The sequence below is a fragment of the Leptosomus discolor genome, chromosome 1 (genome assembly GCF_034619465.1).
Source record: "Leptosomus discolor isolate bLepDis1 chromosome 1, bLepDis1.hap2, whole genome shotgun sequence".
NCBI classification, from domain to species: domain Eukaryota; kingdom Metazoa; phylum Chordata; class Aves; order Leptosomiformes; family Leptosomidae; genus Leptosomus; species Leptosomus discolor.
Window position 1 is genome coordinate 54,823,527 of NC_141391.1, and position 17,715 is coordinate 54,841,241.

Consider the following 17,715-nt stretch of genomic DNA (forward strand, 5'->3'; position numbering starts at 1 on the left):
AAGCAAAACAAAAGGCTACTCTGGCTTAACAGTGAGATTTTGAATATGATTAAAAGCAAAAGAGAAGCATACTAGCTATGGAAAGGTGGCCAAATAAATATCATGGACTACAGGAACCTTGCCAGAGTATGCAAAGATGCAGTCAGGAAGGCTAAATCTCAGCTAGAACTGAAATCAGCCAGGAGAGATGTCAAGAAGAAGAAAGAGTTCTTCAGATATATGAGCAATGAGTAGAAGCACAGGGAAGATGTAAGCCCACTGCTAAACAGGGCAGGGAAACTAGTTACTAAAGCTGACAAGGCAGAGGTTCTCAACACCTTCTTTGCCTCTCTCTTTACCATCGCAGGATCAAGTAGCTATGACAATGTACGTGTCGACCCACCAGTAACGGAGGAAGGGCTAGCCTGCGGCCTCTTGCAAGTGTTGCCACATAAATCTGTGGGCCTGGATAGAATCCACCCCAGGATGTTAAGAGAAATGTCTGACATTTTTGCAAGGCCACTGTCTATAATCTTCGACAAGTGATGGAGATCAAGAGATATCCCTTATGACTGGAAGAAGGCAAATGTCACACTCAGCTACAAGAAGGGCCCAAAAGAGGATCCAGGAAACTACTGGCCTATTAGTCTTACTCCAGTCCCTGGGAAAGTAATGGAATGAGTCCTTCTAGAAACTGTTACAAATCATATGAAGCAGGTGGTTGGGAAAAGCCAGCAAGGATTTATCAAAGGGCAAATCATGCCAGAGTAACTTGATCACCATCTACAACAAAATGACATTTTCTGTCAAGATGGAGAGAGCAGTGGATGTTGTTTACCTGGAATTAGCAAAATATTCTACACTGTTTCCCACAGCCTTCTCCTGGACAAACTGGCAAGATACAGATTGGGTGGGTGGTCTACTAGATGGGTAGGAAATTGGCTAACAGGCAGAAGTCAGAGGGTAGTGATCAATGTTTTTTCACTCAGACAGGCAGCCTGTCACAAATGTGATCTTCTAGATATACTGGACCCCTCACTGTTTAACATCTTCATAACCGATCTGGATGATGGAATTGAAATCACCCTCACCAGCTTTGCTGACAACACTAAACTGGGTGATGAGGTGGACGTGTTTGAAAGGAGAGCAATTGTACGAAAGCCCTGAACAGCCTGGAAGAGTGGTCTATCAAGAACTGTATGAAGTTTAGTGAAGACAAATGCCTGCATCTAGGATGGAATAACCAAAAAGCTAAATACAGGCTAGGATATGTGTAGCTGGGAAGCAGCCTTGTTGAAAAGAACCTGGGAGTCCTAGTGGACAACAAGCTTAACATGAGTCAGCAATGTACTGCTGCAGGAACAAGAGCAAATCAGATGCCATGCTGCATCTACAGGGACATTACTAGCAGACATACAGATGTGATCATCCCACTCTCCTCAGTGCTTGTCAGGCTGCACCTGGAGTATTGTGTCCAGTTTTGGTCCCCACAATTCAAGAGAGATGCAGACAAACTGGAGAAGGTCCAAAGGAGGGCCATGAAGATGGTCATGGGGCTGGAGAACCTGCCTTATGAGGAAAGACTGAACGTCTTTTCTTCTTGGAGAAGAGAAGGCTGAAGAGGACCTAATCGCAGTGTTCCAATATGTAAATAGCAGATACAAAGAGGATGGAGGCTCTCTTGTTACAAGGAGCACATGGAGAAGACAAGGGGCAATAGATACAAGTTGCTGCAGGGGAGGTTTCATCTCGATATAAGAAAGCAATTTTTTAGAGTGAGAACAATCAATTACTGGAACAACCTCCCCAGGGATGTGGTAAAGTCCCCATCACTGGAGGTTTTCAAGACACAATTGGACAGGGTGCTAGATAATGTCATCTACATTCCCCTTCCCATGAAAAGTTGGACCAGATGCACTTCTGAGGTCCCTTCCATTCTAGGCTGTTCTATGATCCCTTTTCTTATCTTCTGTAAGATAGGTCCATAGCAAGACAGAAGAGAACTAACTTCTGAGAGATTTATAATTACTTAGGATTTAGGGAATAAATTGATCTAAATTATATCCCTGGAAGATTCCAGAAGAGACTGCATAAAAGCAACTACTTTTCAACTGAAACTAGATCAGTGAAATAAATCTGAGACATTGCACAAGGAGATTCGTTGTGTGGAATTAATTTGTCAGAAATGTTTACAGTATGGATACATGCATCTGAATCAGATGCTCTAGGATGCTTTGTAGTCAATGGAAAACAAGAAAAAAAATCTAAAACATTACAAGGACAGAATTCATCTGCATATTTTAGATTTCTATTTTAAGGCATGGTTCTAGAAGTGCCTATTTCTCTTCCATAATAATGAAGATCACTTGAAGTGGCAAGCTTAGACAAGAAGTCTACACTGTAGAAAATTAGTTTCGGTCATTTGAATCATCACTGAGTCTTTGATTGGTTGTGCCAAAAATACATCTTTCTCAAGAGGACTAAATGCCGTGAGAGGAATAGTGGTCTTTCAGATTTTATTAGCATAAACAGAGTAATTATTGTGGAGTATTTTCCTGATCTCTGTCCTTTTTAAAGATTTATTATTGTGCTGATCAATTTGGAATGCTGAATGTAGATATTTGAATTGCCACTTCTCATGCTTTGATTTTTATTAAGTGTAGTTTCCAAGTAAATGTTTAATTTCATGGCATATCCATGCCAAAGAGACGTTGTCCTTGCACTGTTCTACCAGGCCATCCCAGGCAAGCGCTGACCTGCCAACACAAGACTCTAGAGTATCTGAAAGCTAGCACAGTATTTCTGTGGAATCTGCATATCCTAATTTTAGAGAGAGTAGTGCAGGCAGTCAGAGGAGAAATAGTATTTTCCAGTGGTGTCCCAGTTTGTCTGGGACAGAACCATAGGCCAGCCATACTAGGCAGGCCATTAGCAGTTTTGAGTCAGCCAGGGCAGCTGACCTGAGTCAGCTACAGGTGTAGCCCATCCCATAATATCATGCTCATTATAAAGGGGAAAGGTTTGATGAGGAAGGAGGGGTTTTGCTGCAGTTCTAGCTGATGTCCTGAGGAGATCTCTCCTGCAGTTCTTCCTTCTATTTCTGCTCCTGAGGACTGTGAGGGCCTGTCACAGGAAGAGTATGAGGCTGGTGTGAGGAAGGAAGCCCTCCTGTTCTGTACTTGGTAAGGATCCTGTCAGAGAAGAGCCTAGGTGCAGCTGGATCCACTCCTAGTCCCAGACCTGGTCATAGAATCATTCAGGTTGGAAAAGACCTTTGAAATAATCAAGTCAAATCGTCAACCCTACTCTACCAAGCACACCCCTAAACCATATCTCCAAGCACCACAGCTAAATATGACCTTTAAACATATTAAGGGATGGTGACTTAACCACCTCCCTGGGCAGCCTATTCCAATGTTTGACAACCCTTTCAGTGAAAATTTTTTTCCTAATTTTTTTCCTAAAATTTCCTAGCCTAAATCTACCCTGGTGCAGCTTGAGTCTGTTCCTTTTTTTTCCATCACTAATTACCTGTGAGATGAGACCAGCACCTACCTCTCTACGATGTCCTTTCAGGCAGTTGTAGAGAGCAATAAGGTCTCCCCTCTGCCTCCTTTTCTTAAAACTAAATAGCCCCAGGTCCCTCACCACTCCTCATAAGACTTATTCTCTAGGCCTTTCAGCATATTTGTTGCTCTTCTCTGCACTCTCTCCAGCACCTCAATGTCTTTCTCATATTGAGGTGCCAAATACCGAACACAGTACTTGAGGTGTGGCTTCACCAATGCCAAGTAGAGGGAGACGATCACCTCCCTATTCCTGCTGGCCACACTTCCTAATAGAAGCCAGGATGCCGTTTTGGCCACCTGGTCACACTGCTGACTTGTATTCAGCTGCTTGTCAATCAGTACCCTCAGGTCCCTTTCTGCCTGGCAGCTTTCCAGCCACTCATCCCCAAGCCTGTAGCGTTGCATGGGGTTGTTGTGGCCCAAGTGCAGGACCAGTCACTTTGCCTTTTTGAAGCTCATACAATTGGCCTCGGCCCATCAATCCAGCCTGTCCAAGTCCCTCTGTGGAGCCTCCCTACCCTCAAGCAGATTGACAACCCCACCTAACTTGGTGTCATCTGCAAACTTACTAAGGGTGCATTCTATCCCTTCGTTGAGATCATTGATAAATATGTTAAACAGAAGTGGCCCTAGTACTGACCTCTGTGGAACACCACTTGTGACTGGCCACCAACTGGATTTAACTCCATTGATCACCACTCTCTGGGCCCAGATGTCCAGCCAGTGTTTTACCCAGAAGACCGTATGCTTATCCAAGCCATGAGCAGCCAGTTTCTTCACTAGAATTCTGTGGGAAACAGTGTCGAAGGCTTTACAGAGGTTGAGGTAAGCAATATTCACAGCCTTACCCTCATCCATCAGGTGGGTCATCTTGTCATAGAAGGAGATCAGGTTCATTAAGCAGGACCTACCTTTCATAAACCCGTGTTGACTGGGCCTGATCACCTGGTTGTTCTGTAAATTACTTGGGATGGCACTCAAGATGATCTGCTCCATGACCTTCCCTGGCACTGAGGTCAGACTGACATGTCTGTAGTTTCCCGGATCCTCCTTTCGGCCTTTCTTGCAGATGGGTGTCACACTTGCTATTCTCCAGTCCACTGGGACCTCCCCAGTTAGCCAGGACTTCTGGTAGGTGATGGAAGGAGGCTTGGTGAGCATATCCGCCAACTCTTTTAATACTCTTGGATGTAGCCCATCTGGCCCCATAGATTTGTGTGCATCTAAGCAGTCTAGTAATTGATGGTCAATGGTTTATGTCTAAATGTATATGTTATGTTGGTGTATAACTTCCAGACTCCTTTTTCTTTTGCTATTAATCTTATCCCAGAAAGGATTTTCACTGGGAAAGTTTCACAAGCCCTATGTTAGAGTCAATGTTCGCCTGTCAGAGGCCTCTCAGGGACTTTCACTGAAACAGTTTTGCAAAGTTGCAAAAATAGGTACTTTATTAAGGTGACAGATGTAACAAGTTTGGAATTGTTGTTGATAAATGCACTGTCTCACATAAATATAAACGTCATCCCAAAGTATTAACATATACCTCTCTTGACTGCCATTAATTATACATACACTATAATAAGCAAGCACTACAGTAAGCAAACATAGATTAAACAAACATTATAATTGATTATTGCCCTTCTCACCAAGAAGGTATTGCCCGCTTAGGGAGGAGAGAGTCCAGGCCCATCGACCCATGCGGTAGTTGGGGTTATTGTTCTCAAAATGGAGGATTTAAAATGCCGGATTTATACTCTTGGGTAGCTGAGTCGATTAATATGTGTTGGATGGTTCTTAACAAGGCTTGTGTTGTTGATCAGAAAAGTCAGGGAGGGAGGAGTGACAGAGAACAAAGCTGTTCTGTACGTGTGTGGAGGGGGTGGAGGTGTCTTTGCTGGCTTTACTAAAGCAACAACAGGCACTGAGACTTCTGCCTCACCCCAGTGGACCCTCAGTTGATTCGAATAGACCGCCAGTTACCACATCTGCCCTGATCTTTGCAAGATAAGCAAGTTGCTTAATCCTTGCCTTTGTTCAGGTCTGTCTGGTACTAATTCAGGTCTGGTGCTTAACAGCATGAGATAAGGCCATTGTTAAAACTGAGCTCAAATCGACCTCTCACTATGTAATTGACTCAGGGTTATTCTGTGTTTGACACCAAGCCCACTATTCCACAGGGCCAGATGTTCTAGGCTGACTATAACTTTGTATATTTTATTTGGTTTGCCATTTTGTTAAATCTGTCCTTGCTTCAACCTTGGGATCTCCTCTTCTTTTCCTGATTCCCCTTCTCAGCTGGGGAGGAGTGTGGGATAATTACTGGAGTGGAAATTAAACTTATATTAAAGATACAGTATTGTTCACACATTAAGGAAAGATAGAGAACAGAACGCAGCAGGTATGCAATGAATCCATTCTACAGAAGTTCTTAGGCAACCTTGGCTGTTGGCAACATCGAGAAAGCTTGATGTGCTAACTCCAAGAGGAAAAGTCTGCTTTCTCCTACAAGGTGCAAATGTAATGTAAGGTAGGCATATCCTTGATTTCAGCAAGGCTTTTGACATTGTTTCCCATCACATCCTCACAGATAAGCTTAGCAAGTGTGAGTGGACACTGAATTTGATTGACAACTGTCTGAAGGACAGAGCTCAGAGAGTTGTGATCAGTGATGCTGAGTCTAGTTGGAGGCCTGTATCTAGCAGTATCCCCCAGGGGTCAGTACTGGGTCGGTTCTTATTCCACATAGTTATCAATGACCTGGATGAAAGGACAGAGTGTACCCTTAGCAAGTTCGCTCATGATACAAAACTGGGAGGAGTGGCTGACACACCAGAAGGCTGTGCTGCTATTCAGCCAGACCTGGACAGGCTCGAGAGTTGGGCAAAGAGGAACCTAATGAGGTTCAATAAGGGCAAGTGTAGCGTCCTGCACTTGGGGAGAAACAACCCCATGCACCAGGGCAGACTGGGGGTCGACCTGCTGGAGAGCAGCAGTGTGGAGCAGGACCTGGGAGTCCTGGTGGACAGCAAGTTAACCATTGTTATCCTAAAAACAGGGTCCAACACCCAGTGTGCAGTATACCAATATATATACACAGGGTAGAGATATTTTATTCCATGTTTGTGCAAAGATGGGCGCTAGGTGATAATTCCACAAAGCTAGCACACCATAACACAGGAGTTACAAAGTATTTATCTTGTTACATGATTAGTAAAACCCCACCTAAATTTATGCTTATTGAGTAGTAATTACCATCCCTTCTGCTATTGGTTAGTCATATTTAAATTTGCCTTGCTTTCCATGTAAATTAGCACTCATGCTCCTTACAGGTGTGACATGGCGTCAGTCAGTCTTTCTTTCTTTTTGGTCCAGATCTCCCTCTGCTGCATTTAATTTTCCCTTTGTTGCTGTGGAAAGTTACTTTCTTCATGCCTCTGGGGCACTCATCCATCTTGTGGAGCCTTTCAGGGCAGGATGTTCCTCTTTTATCAGTCTTTCAGTTTTATTCAAGCATATAGTTGTTTGTAAGGCATGTATGGCTGATACAAAGTAAATAACTTGGTTTAGCTAGCCAGGTACAAACCACCTGGTCCATCGGGCAAAAGACAATGAACTCTGTGTGTTGTGAAAAACAGGACCCAGCTTAGTGAAAAATTCCATTGCCCACCGTATATCACCATGAATCAGCAACGTGCCCTTGTGGCCAAGAAGGCAAATGGTATCCTGGGGTGCATTAAAAAGAGTGTGGCCAGCCAGTAGAGGTAGGTTATCCTCCCCTTCTCCTCTGCCCTGGTGAGGGCACATTTGGAGTGTTGTGTCCAGGTTGGGCCCCCCAGTTCAAGAACAGGGAACTACTGGAGAGAGCTCAGCAGAGGGCTACAAAGATGATTAGGGGACTGGAGTATCTCTCTTACGAGGAAAGGCTGAGAGACCTGGGGCTCTTTAGCCTGGAGAAGACTAAGAGGGGATTTTATTAACACACAAATATCTAAAAGGCGGGTGTCAAGAGGATGGGGCCAGACTCTTGTCAGTGGTGCCCAGTGAAAGGAGAAGGGGCAAGGGGCACAAATGGAAACACAAGAACTTCCACCTGAACATGAGGAGAAACTTCTTGACTTTGAGGGTGACAGAGCATTGGAACATGCTGCCCAGAGATGTTGTGGAGTCTCCTTCCCTGGAGGTATTCAAAACCCACCTGAAAGTGATCCTGTGCAACCTGCTTTGGCAGGGGGGTTGAACTAGATGAACTTCATTGTTTACAATAAAGTCAGTGAGCAAACTGCCACACAAACAAGTGGAGAATTATGTCATTGATGATCAGTTCCTCAGTTTGAAAGAAAAAAAAACACTATAGATTCTTTAAGATATAAATTTAGTATAGATTGAACTGACCTAAATTAAAATTCACTGTAAATTAATAGTCTAATATCAGTGAAAATCATTATTAGAAAATAGTAAAGTGATGAAGATCTGGCCAACTACCTTAAAATTAGAATGTCATTTATAATATAATATCTCATTCTCCATAGAGGAACAAACAACATTTTTATGCTTTTCTACAAAAGTTGTGCATAAAAATATAAAATAATATATGAAGCTATCAATAATTGATATTGATAGAGCTTTTTTCTGCTTATTGAAAGATTATTTAAGTTGAAATTGTCTTGAATGGTAATAAATATGGTGAATAATTGCTGTTAATATCCTCCTTTTTCAGTTTCTAGACGTTTCGTATCTGTCACAAAGTCTTCCATATTTCATAGGCCATACAAGCAGTGAAAGAAAACAACGAAACGAAAATATTAACTCCTACATTCCTTAGCAATATATACTTGTGTGTTTGTATGTGTATACATACACATATTTATATATACATTTGCATACATTATATGCATACACATGTATATACACATAAACATTTGCTCGCATTTATCCAAACTACTTTATTAGTATGCTGATGATTCTGAAAGACTTTCCTGTTTTGTTATTTCAAGAAGCTGTCTATCAGAATTCTATAAATCCACATATATTAATGGTTATAATTGAGTAATGTTTAATGGAGATTATTTCATGCAAAGAATGCTTATTTCTAAAGTTTCATTTACTCAGAAAGGAGGGCAATGGGCCACCATTAACGTAGTTGGATTCATGCTCAGAGCTGTTGTCAAGCATTGCTCTTTACAGTAGGGCATTTAATGAAATAAGTAATACAACATACTGGTCTAAAATGTGTCTCACCTGGAAAAGGAGCCACGTCATTAATGCTTACAATGTTGTTCACTGTTTTCTCACAACTATCCTGAAATGAACTAAAATTGATAAATGGTCCTATTGTATAGGTCTGGTTATTTTGTATAAACAATATATGCCTCACTAACAACTGTATCCTTAAAAAACTGAAAGACTGGTAAGAATGGAACATCCTGCCTCAGAAGGCCCAAAAGATGGATTATTGTCAAAGAAGCACAAAGTCAGCAAAGTCTACGGTAACAGGGGAAAAAGTAAATGTGACGGGGGAGATTGTGACCGCCGACTCAATTGAAACCCCCTACTCACTGTCTCCCACCTCTCTCTGAGCATGGTCTGTAAATTACAAGAATACTGTGACTTTAAACAGTGATGGGCAAAGCAAGAGCCAATCAAACTCAGAGTGTAAACTTGGGCAGGTTTTTTGTAAGCGTGTCTCAAAATAAATAGGTTATGGCTCCTGTACCCAGTTAAGCTAGCTTTGTGAAATATCACCTAGCTTACAGCTTCCCACAAACCTATGTATAAAGAAATAACTCAACCCTGTGTGTGTTATTGGCTTTGCATACCGGGTGAAAGATTCCGCTTTTCAGGACAACAAAATGAGTCACTGTCCAAGGCAATATTTCAATTAAACATCTCATATTCAGCTAGGTACATTTTTGGGGGTGTGTGCGTACATGCTTGAATGTATGCAAAAAAAATGTGCAAAATTAGACTGAGGTTAACACTGCACCTTTAATTTTAATAAGGCCTATATATAAGCAGAGTATACATAGAAGTAAATTTTCTTAATGCTATGTTTCGCATTATATTTGTTTCTGTGTTTAGTAAATTCATGGAAATTATAGAAAACTGAACAACTAGAAGGCCCGTCACAACAAAGTGTAAGCTAAATTAGTCAGTTACAACTAATCTATTACATTTCTGCAAATATTTCTGTTAGGTAGACAGCACTGTAAGTGTTGCATTTACCTAGGTTTTCACAATATATTTATAAGGAGCTATTAAACCGAGTATGGCATAAGAAGCTATTCATCTCAAGCACCTAAAAGATATAAAACCAAGTACTATAAAAGGAAGTAAGTGAACGTGAAAGGTTGTAAATGAAAAAAGACCCCACCAGACCAACAAGCAAAAAAACCCCCAAAACAATCACTTAATTTTCATTGCAGTGAAATCTCAAAACCTAGGAGTGCCACGAGGTTACCTAGTTGGTCTGATTCAATGTCTTAAATTTTTAAGAAATCTAGAGAATAAGTTGGACAGATAAATGTCATCATTTGAAGGCCACAAAATTATGTAGTTAGTGAAATCCAGCACGTAAGAGGTACTAGAAGAATATTTTGAACAGGTAACAAATAGGGTTTGATCAGTCATCCTCAAAGAAAATATTTCTTCTCACTTGAATAGTCACAAAAGTTTTAAAGGACTTCAAAAGGAAGTTTATTGCTTTGATTTATTTAGATCAACTTGAAGATTTACAATCACATTCAAAAATTATGATTTTATAGTAATGGTAGTTGTACATGTTTGAACTAGCTGTGAATTTTCTTTTAGTTTTCTTTCTGAGAAAAAGTTCCTTAAAAAAAAAAATAAAAAGGAGTTAGCTGGAGAGAAAATTAATTTTACTTCAAAACTTCTGTTTTCAGAATTACAGCTCATTAAAGGAAAAATTCACCAGTTCAGGCTGAACTAGAACTATATTGAAAAATACAGTTATAATAAATGCTAATAGAGATGTATAATCAACTGATTTTAGAACATGCTAAAATCAGTAACAGAGAAAGCAAATATATGCTGTACTCTTTTACTGGATCTGTTATTATGATCATCTCATTTTCAGTCTAAATAGTTTTGAAAAGCAGTTGAAGTCAGAAACCTATCAGAATCAGTTATCTGTTATCTTTTAATGTAGTGATGGCCAAAACCAATAAAGAAACACGCACAGAAACACCACAGGTTCCTTAATTGCTGCAAAAATAAGCATTGAAGGGTATGGACCCTATACTAAAACATTCAATATGAAAATAAAACAGGAAAACATAGTATTGGTATTTTTACTTCACCAATTCATATTCACCAGAATGTAATAACATTTTAAAATTTTGTTACTATGCTATAATAGTATATAATATCATATAATATTATTATGCAATGTAATTATAATTTAATATTATAATGTTAAATAAAAAGCTCATAGGCTTGTCACTTAAGAATAAATTAAGAGAAAAGCACTTATGCATTTAGAAGTTAGGCAAGATCCACTCCATAAAGTAAACCTTAATTCTTTATTATATATCTTAGGTCTACATGCAGAGTATAGGCAAAGTTAGGCACTTCAGAATGGCATCACACCAAATGCTAAACAAATATCTGGCTAAAGAAAACCAGCAAGAAAATGTTGAGGTTAGGGGAAGATATTTTGCTCAGGTTTACCTATGTGTGCAATAAACAATCTCAAACCTTCTATGATGCAGTAATTTGTGTGGTACAGTTTCACCCCATCAATGTGTGTTCAGCCTAGCTGATCAAGTAACTCAAGGGACTGGATAAGATTTAAAATCCTCATCAGGCTTTATTATCAGCTGATAATCGAATTTCTTAATGCTTCCAAATGAGATGTTACTGTACACACGAAGACATAAATATTTAAAAGTCACACAATGCAATGTCTTGGAATTTAGGTGATGATTATTTCTATAAGAATACATATTTATATATCAGGGAAAAATTAATAACAAAATTAGCTGTTTCATTCCTTTCTACTTTGATCAGAGGGAATGAAATAGTCATTTGATGCTATGCAGTGAGGATATCATTAGACTAGACACGTTTAGTATATAACAAAGAAAGGCACGGCAATACATTTTATAAATTTAAACTTACGTAAAATATCTTTCCAGGAATCCCAAATTTTGTGTAATTCCACTGAGACGGATTGGTACAGTAAAAAGTTTTTTAACTGGAGTTGTTGATGTTTTGATGATTACATCCAACATTCTTCAAGTTATAGGAAAGAAGGTGTTTCTTTTTGTTAAAAATTAAATCAACTCATCAAAAAATGCATTGACTTTTCATGATCACATCACTAAAGTTCTTGTATTGTTGCTAAATTCCTCTTAAATGATTAAACCTGCATAAGTACTTGCTAATTAAAGATGTCTGGTCAGTTACTGAGGTTAGTGAGAGTCAGTTGAGATCCAGATTACATGGAACAAAATAATGCTTAAATTTAACACAGCCAGAGAAGGAATGCTCTGTGCTAAGGACAGCAAACGTTCACTGATTTTACTCCAAAAGAATGCATTTGATGTATCTAACATGTCTGTATAGTAGAATGATTATGAACATTCACTAGATATTAGAAACAAGTGCCCAGAAGTTTTGTAATTATCATTCATTTTTTTTCAATATTTTAGGAACACTGAAGGTGCTAAATGAAGATGAAGTTTGGTCATTCTCACTTAGAATATTCTGTGGTGAATTATCTTTTATTCTTACAGAGATTTTAATTCATTATAATTGCAGAATGGCTAAAGATTAAATTCTGAATCTTTTCCAGTGACATGCGCATTTGATCGCATTGTGAGTTTGAGATTTAATGGTTTTGGGAAGATTAAATTGTATTAAACTTTTATTAACTAAGGATTTTCTCAGTGTAATTGAATAACTGAAAACACTCAAAGCTTACATGAATTAACAGAGATTAAAACCATACAATAAATTGAAAAATAAATCTTAGATTTTACAGCAAAAGCACATAACTTGAAATAAAGTGTAAGTAAAACCAGTGTTGACAGTTCATATTTACTTGCCCAGTAGTGCTTTTGCTCCATCTTCAGCTCATTCTTTTTCTGCAGAGACTTTTGTAGGCAGTATCAGGCTTAACAAAGAAAGATTTTATTCTTTATGCTATGGTTTTGTTTCCAGTTTCCACGAACCAGCACTTAGTATGAAATATCATATCATATGTAAATTATCATATGAATTAAAGTGCTAGTAGTATCTTAATACAATTAAGTTTTTCAACTCTTTGGTTACCTGCTATGGTAAAAATAGAAAATCTGATTCTCTCAGGAAGTTAGAGAAGATCTATTTCTAAAGACTTTTTTTTTTTTTCAAAATAAATTGTCATGGTTTAACCCCAGATGGCAACTAAGCACCACACAGCCGCTCGCTCACTTCTCACCAATGCAATGGGGGAGGGAATCAGAAGGGTACAAGTGAGAAAGCTCATGCGTTGAGATAAAGAGAGTTTGATAGGTAAAGCAAAAGCTGCACAACAAGCAGAGCAAAACAATAATTCATTCACTGCTTCCCGTCATCAGGCAGGTGTTCAGCAATCTCCAGTAAAGCAGGGCTCCATCATGTGTAATGGTTACTTGGGAAGACAAGCATCATCACTCCAAACATCCCCCACTTCCTTCTTATCCCAACTTTATATGCTGAGCATGATGTCACATGGCATGAGATATCCCTTTGGTCAGTTGGGGTCAGTTGTCCCAGCTGTGCCCTCTCCCATCTTGTTGTGCACCTCCAGACTACTCACTGGTGGGGTAGTGTGAGACGCAGAAAAGGCCTTGACTCTGTGCCACCACTGCTCAGCAATAACTAAAACATCTCTGTATTATCAACACTGTTTTCAGCACAAATCCAAAACATAGCCTCATACTAGCTACTATGAAGAAAATTAACCCACTAGGATCTTGCCTTCATTTCTCCTCAGTGAAACATGGAATTATAAAATCATAGAACAGCCCAGGTTGGAAGGGACCTCAAAAGATCATCTGGTACAACTTTGTGTAGGAGAGCCTAGGTGAGTTTATCTAGCATCCTGTCCAATTACATCTTGAAAACCTCTAGCAATGAGGACTCTACTACATCCTTGGGAAGGTTGTTCCAGTGATTGATTGTTTTCATTGTAAAAAATCTCTTTCTTATGTCAAGACGGAACCTCTCCTGATGCAACGTGTACCTGTCGCCTCTTGTCTTCTTGCATTGGGTTTGTGTGGCAAGGTTTTGGTAGCGGGGAGGCTACAGATGTGTCATCTGTAAGAAGCTGCTGAGAGCTTCCCCCCATGTCTGATAGAGCCAATGCTAGACAGCTCCAAGATGGAATCACTGCTGGGCAAGGTCAGGCCCATCAGTGATGGTGGTAGTGCCTCTGTGATAACATATTTAAGAAGGGGGGAAAAAAAACAACCCAGTGCAACTGCAGCTGAAGAAAAGAGTGAGAATATGTGAGAGAAACAATAATGCAGACACCAAGGCCAGTGAAGAAGGATGGGGATTACAGATTGTAACTGTTTAAAAATGGAAAAAATGGAGATTTAAATCCCTGAGAAAGTGCAGGACTTATGATCCAGGCTTCCCATTCTCAGCCTAAATGTTGAACAGGCAATTATGATCAAGATGGCCTATTAACTGACTTCAGAAAAATTGCCCTGGTCTTTTAGTGTCTCTCCTCCTGAAAGTATTCAGTGCTTTGAATGTTATGAGTGTGTGGTCCTGATTCAGAGGGCCAAAATTATTAAGAGACAGAAGTTTGAAACATTTCTACTTGGAATGTCTGTTGCCTGGCTGTAGCCATCTGCTTTCTCAAAAAGCTGGCAATCACATTCCTAATAGAGGTATATGGACTCTTTGAACTGTCATTCTCCTAAAACAACAAAAAATTTGGAAGGGGGAAGGGGGCAGGGGGAAGCTCTATGCATAACCATTCTGAGGCATCTGTCTCATTCCAGTAAGTACAAAGTCAGCCCATGAAGCTATGCTGGCCTTTTTATGGGGCTAGTTGCTTAATAGGTAAACCAAGCTGCTTAGCAGTCTCATTTTAAACTAATTCAACATAGCATAATTCATCTGAGCAAATGTAAATTTTAAACTAAGTTATGTTGCATTGATTACTTTAATAGGTACCAAAGCAGCTTCAGCAACTTGGTATTAAAACTTTTCTATAGCAATTATCTTGTTCTCCTCTGTTAAAGTTTTGAGTCACAGTTTATCTGCAGTCATACCACTAGGTTTCATTGCATACATTTCCTTGCTATTTTTTTTCACAAACCCTTCCTCCTTACAGTATCTTTATAGGTAATATAAAGTTGAGGGGGATGAAATTAAATTTGAGATCTGAGAGGTGTTTGACAATTTTTTGTAGTTTGCACTTCTTCTTTAATTGTTCATCTCCCAGTTGTCAGACGTTTAAGCATATTTGGAACATTAATTTCATGAAGCATGACTGAGCAAACTAAGATCAGCTAATATAAGACCTATAGAGATATAAATTGTTTGAAAAAGAACGACTTTGATAACGTATAGGTCTACAGTGAAAAAAACAACACAACCCCAACCACTCCAAAAACACAACCACACTTAGATCAATTAGCTCTAAACTGCAGACAGGAAGTGGAGGAGGAAAAAAGTTGAACTGAAAAATTAATAGATTTCATGATACCAATGCATAAAACCAGTATACAAATGCATCCATTGGGCATTTGTCATATATTTTGTCTACTTTTGTCACAATAATGTAGTAAGGCATTCTCTAATCTCTATAATATTCTGTGGAACATATAAGTTGTCTTGTTCTTCTGAACAAAGTAAAAAACCTCAATATATAGCATGATGGCAGTATATCTGTTTGTGTAATTATTCACATGGTATTATATGCATTTTATGTACTTCAATAGCCATATGTTTGAACTGACTCACAGACATGCAAGAGGAATCATATTTGAACTACATGGAAAACTTTTGATCTTAGAAACCCTTACTCAAGATATGAAGTTGTCTCTGGGAGGCATTTCAAGACTTATGCAGATATTGTGAATACATTGTGAGTTGCAGAGTTCCAAAATGTCTGCAAAATGGACTATAAGGTTAACTGTAAAGCATATTGGGGTTTAAGTCTACTCAATATTAGAAAAACCATGTGTTTGGTTTGTCACTAGCAGACTTCTTCAACAATAGAACTACCATCATAGAATGGTTTAGGTTGGAAGGGACCTTAAAGATCATCTGTTCCAACCCCCTTGCCATAGGCAGGGCCACCTTCCACTAGATGAGATTGTGCAAAGCCCCATCCAACCTGGCCTTGAACATTTCCAGGGAGGGGGCAGCCACAGCTTCTCTGGGCAACCTCTTCCAGCCTTACCATCCTTGTAGTGAAGAACTTCCTAATATCTAATCAAACTCTTCCTTCTTTCAGTTTGAAACCATTACCCCTCATATAATAACTTACCTATCAGACACCTAGCAATTTATATCCAGTGACCTAGTTAGATGACTTCTCTTTCAAACATTCATCACATTGCTACAATTCTAATTTGCGCATACACATACATACATATATATTTGTGCTGTTCATATATTAATGTGCTGTACTTAGCAATAACACAAATACTGCAATATGTTCTAAAAGAAGAGGACAGGTCAAAAGTTATATCTGGAAACAACCAGCTGAATGGAAAAGAAAGAAAATCTATTGTATTACACAAGTGTTCCTCTGCTTTTCTCTTTCTGGTTTTATAAATTTCCTCTGTGAGCTGTTTCAGTAGTGCAAATTGCTGGTGAGTTGTTTGTCATATTACCTAACCTAGAAATTAAAGCACTTTATAATATCAGAAAACCTCCAACAGGAGCCACCTTATAAATATTTTGTAAAGTCTGAGCAATTTTTATTACCATAAATGCCACAGTGGAGTTACTAAGAAACCCTGGTAATGAGCACAGGATAAAAGAAAAACTATCTGCAGCTTGTTTGTAGGAATTGGAATACAACTGTATTGTAAGTTCACTTTGGTTGAGAATAAATCTCTTCAGCAATTCTAGTGAGAATCATTGGTATTTTTTGGCAACAAGTTTTTTAGTGAAAAACAAAGCTTTGAGAAAAATAATAATTAAAATATAATTCTGACTATCATTAAAGAATCATTTTGTATACAAATGAAAGACCAAAATAGATACATAGATGTTAACTTTGTGAGGAAATACGAGAACTAGGTACAAACAGACTGACTTGTTTGAAATTATCTAAAGGAAATACTTAACTATTTCCAAAGAGTTACATATTGCAGTTTCACATACCAATGAAAATGTCAGCATTTGAAAATAGTACCTTGATTTCACAAGTGTTAAAGTATCAGAACTTTTCCAACTGGAAAAAGGGAATTCAGTTCTAGTGAACTCTGATGGTACAATATGGAAGTGCCTAATAATGCATATACTAACTTCAAAAATATGCAGTATGATCTGATTTACTGAAGCTTTTGTCTGTCATGAAGGTAGTTGAGTAATATCACTGTATTTGTCAGTCCATGACAATGTTATAATTAATTTAAAGTTAAATGCTTCTGCTGTATGTTTTTGTCCAGAAATTCCTCAATCCACAAAAAAAGCACTTTCTTTAACATTATCAGTAGTTTACAAATGTCTGTTAAATTCCACATAGGTAAAATTAAGATTACTCTTTGTCATTCAAAATGGTCACTTGAAGCTTTCACTATTTATGATGAAGAATCTTTCGGGCTTCATACAAAATCAGCATTGTTGATATTGCTTTATTGACTGTTTAGAGTACAGTGAAATTCTACTTGTTCTTGAGCAGAAAGCCACACTGAATAAAACCAGAGAATATCCATGGATCTGAAGCTCCTTTCTATTCTGATGCATGGGTTAGACAGGTGTCTTTTTTTTCGTCTCATCACCATTGCACTCCAGGATGCACAGGAAGACAAGCTCTATCCAGAGTGTTGGGCTGTTATCTCTTTAGTCTGGTGATGAACAACAGATGAAAACTATGTTTTATACACTTTCACAGGAAAGGATAAAAACCTTTTGCTTTTGTGAAGATGCTGTAATAAGTAAGACCATGTATACTGTGCAAAATCTCTGTCATCTTTTGATAAGACTGGAGATA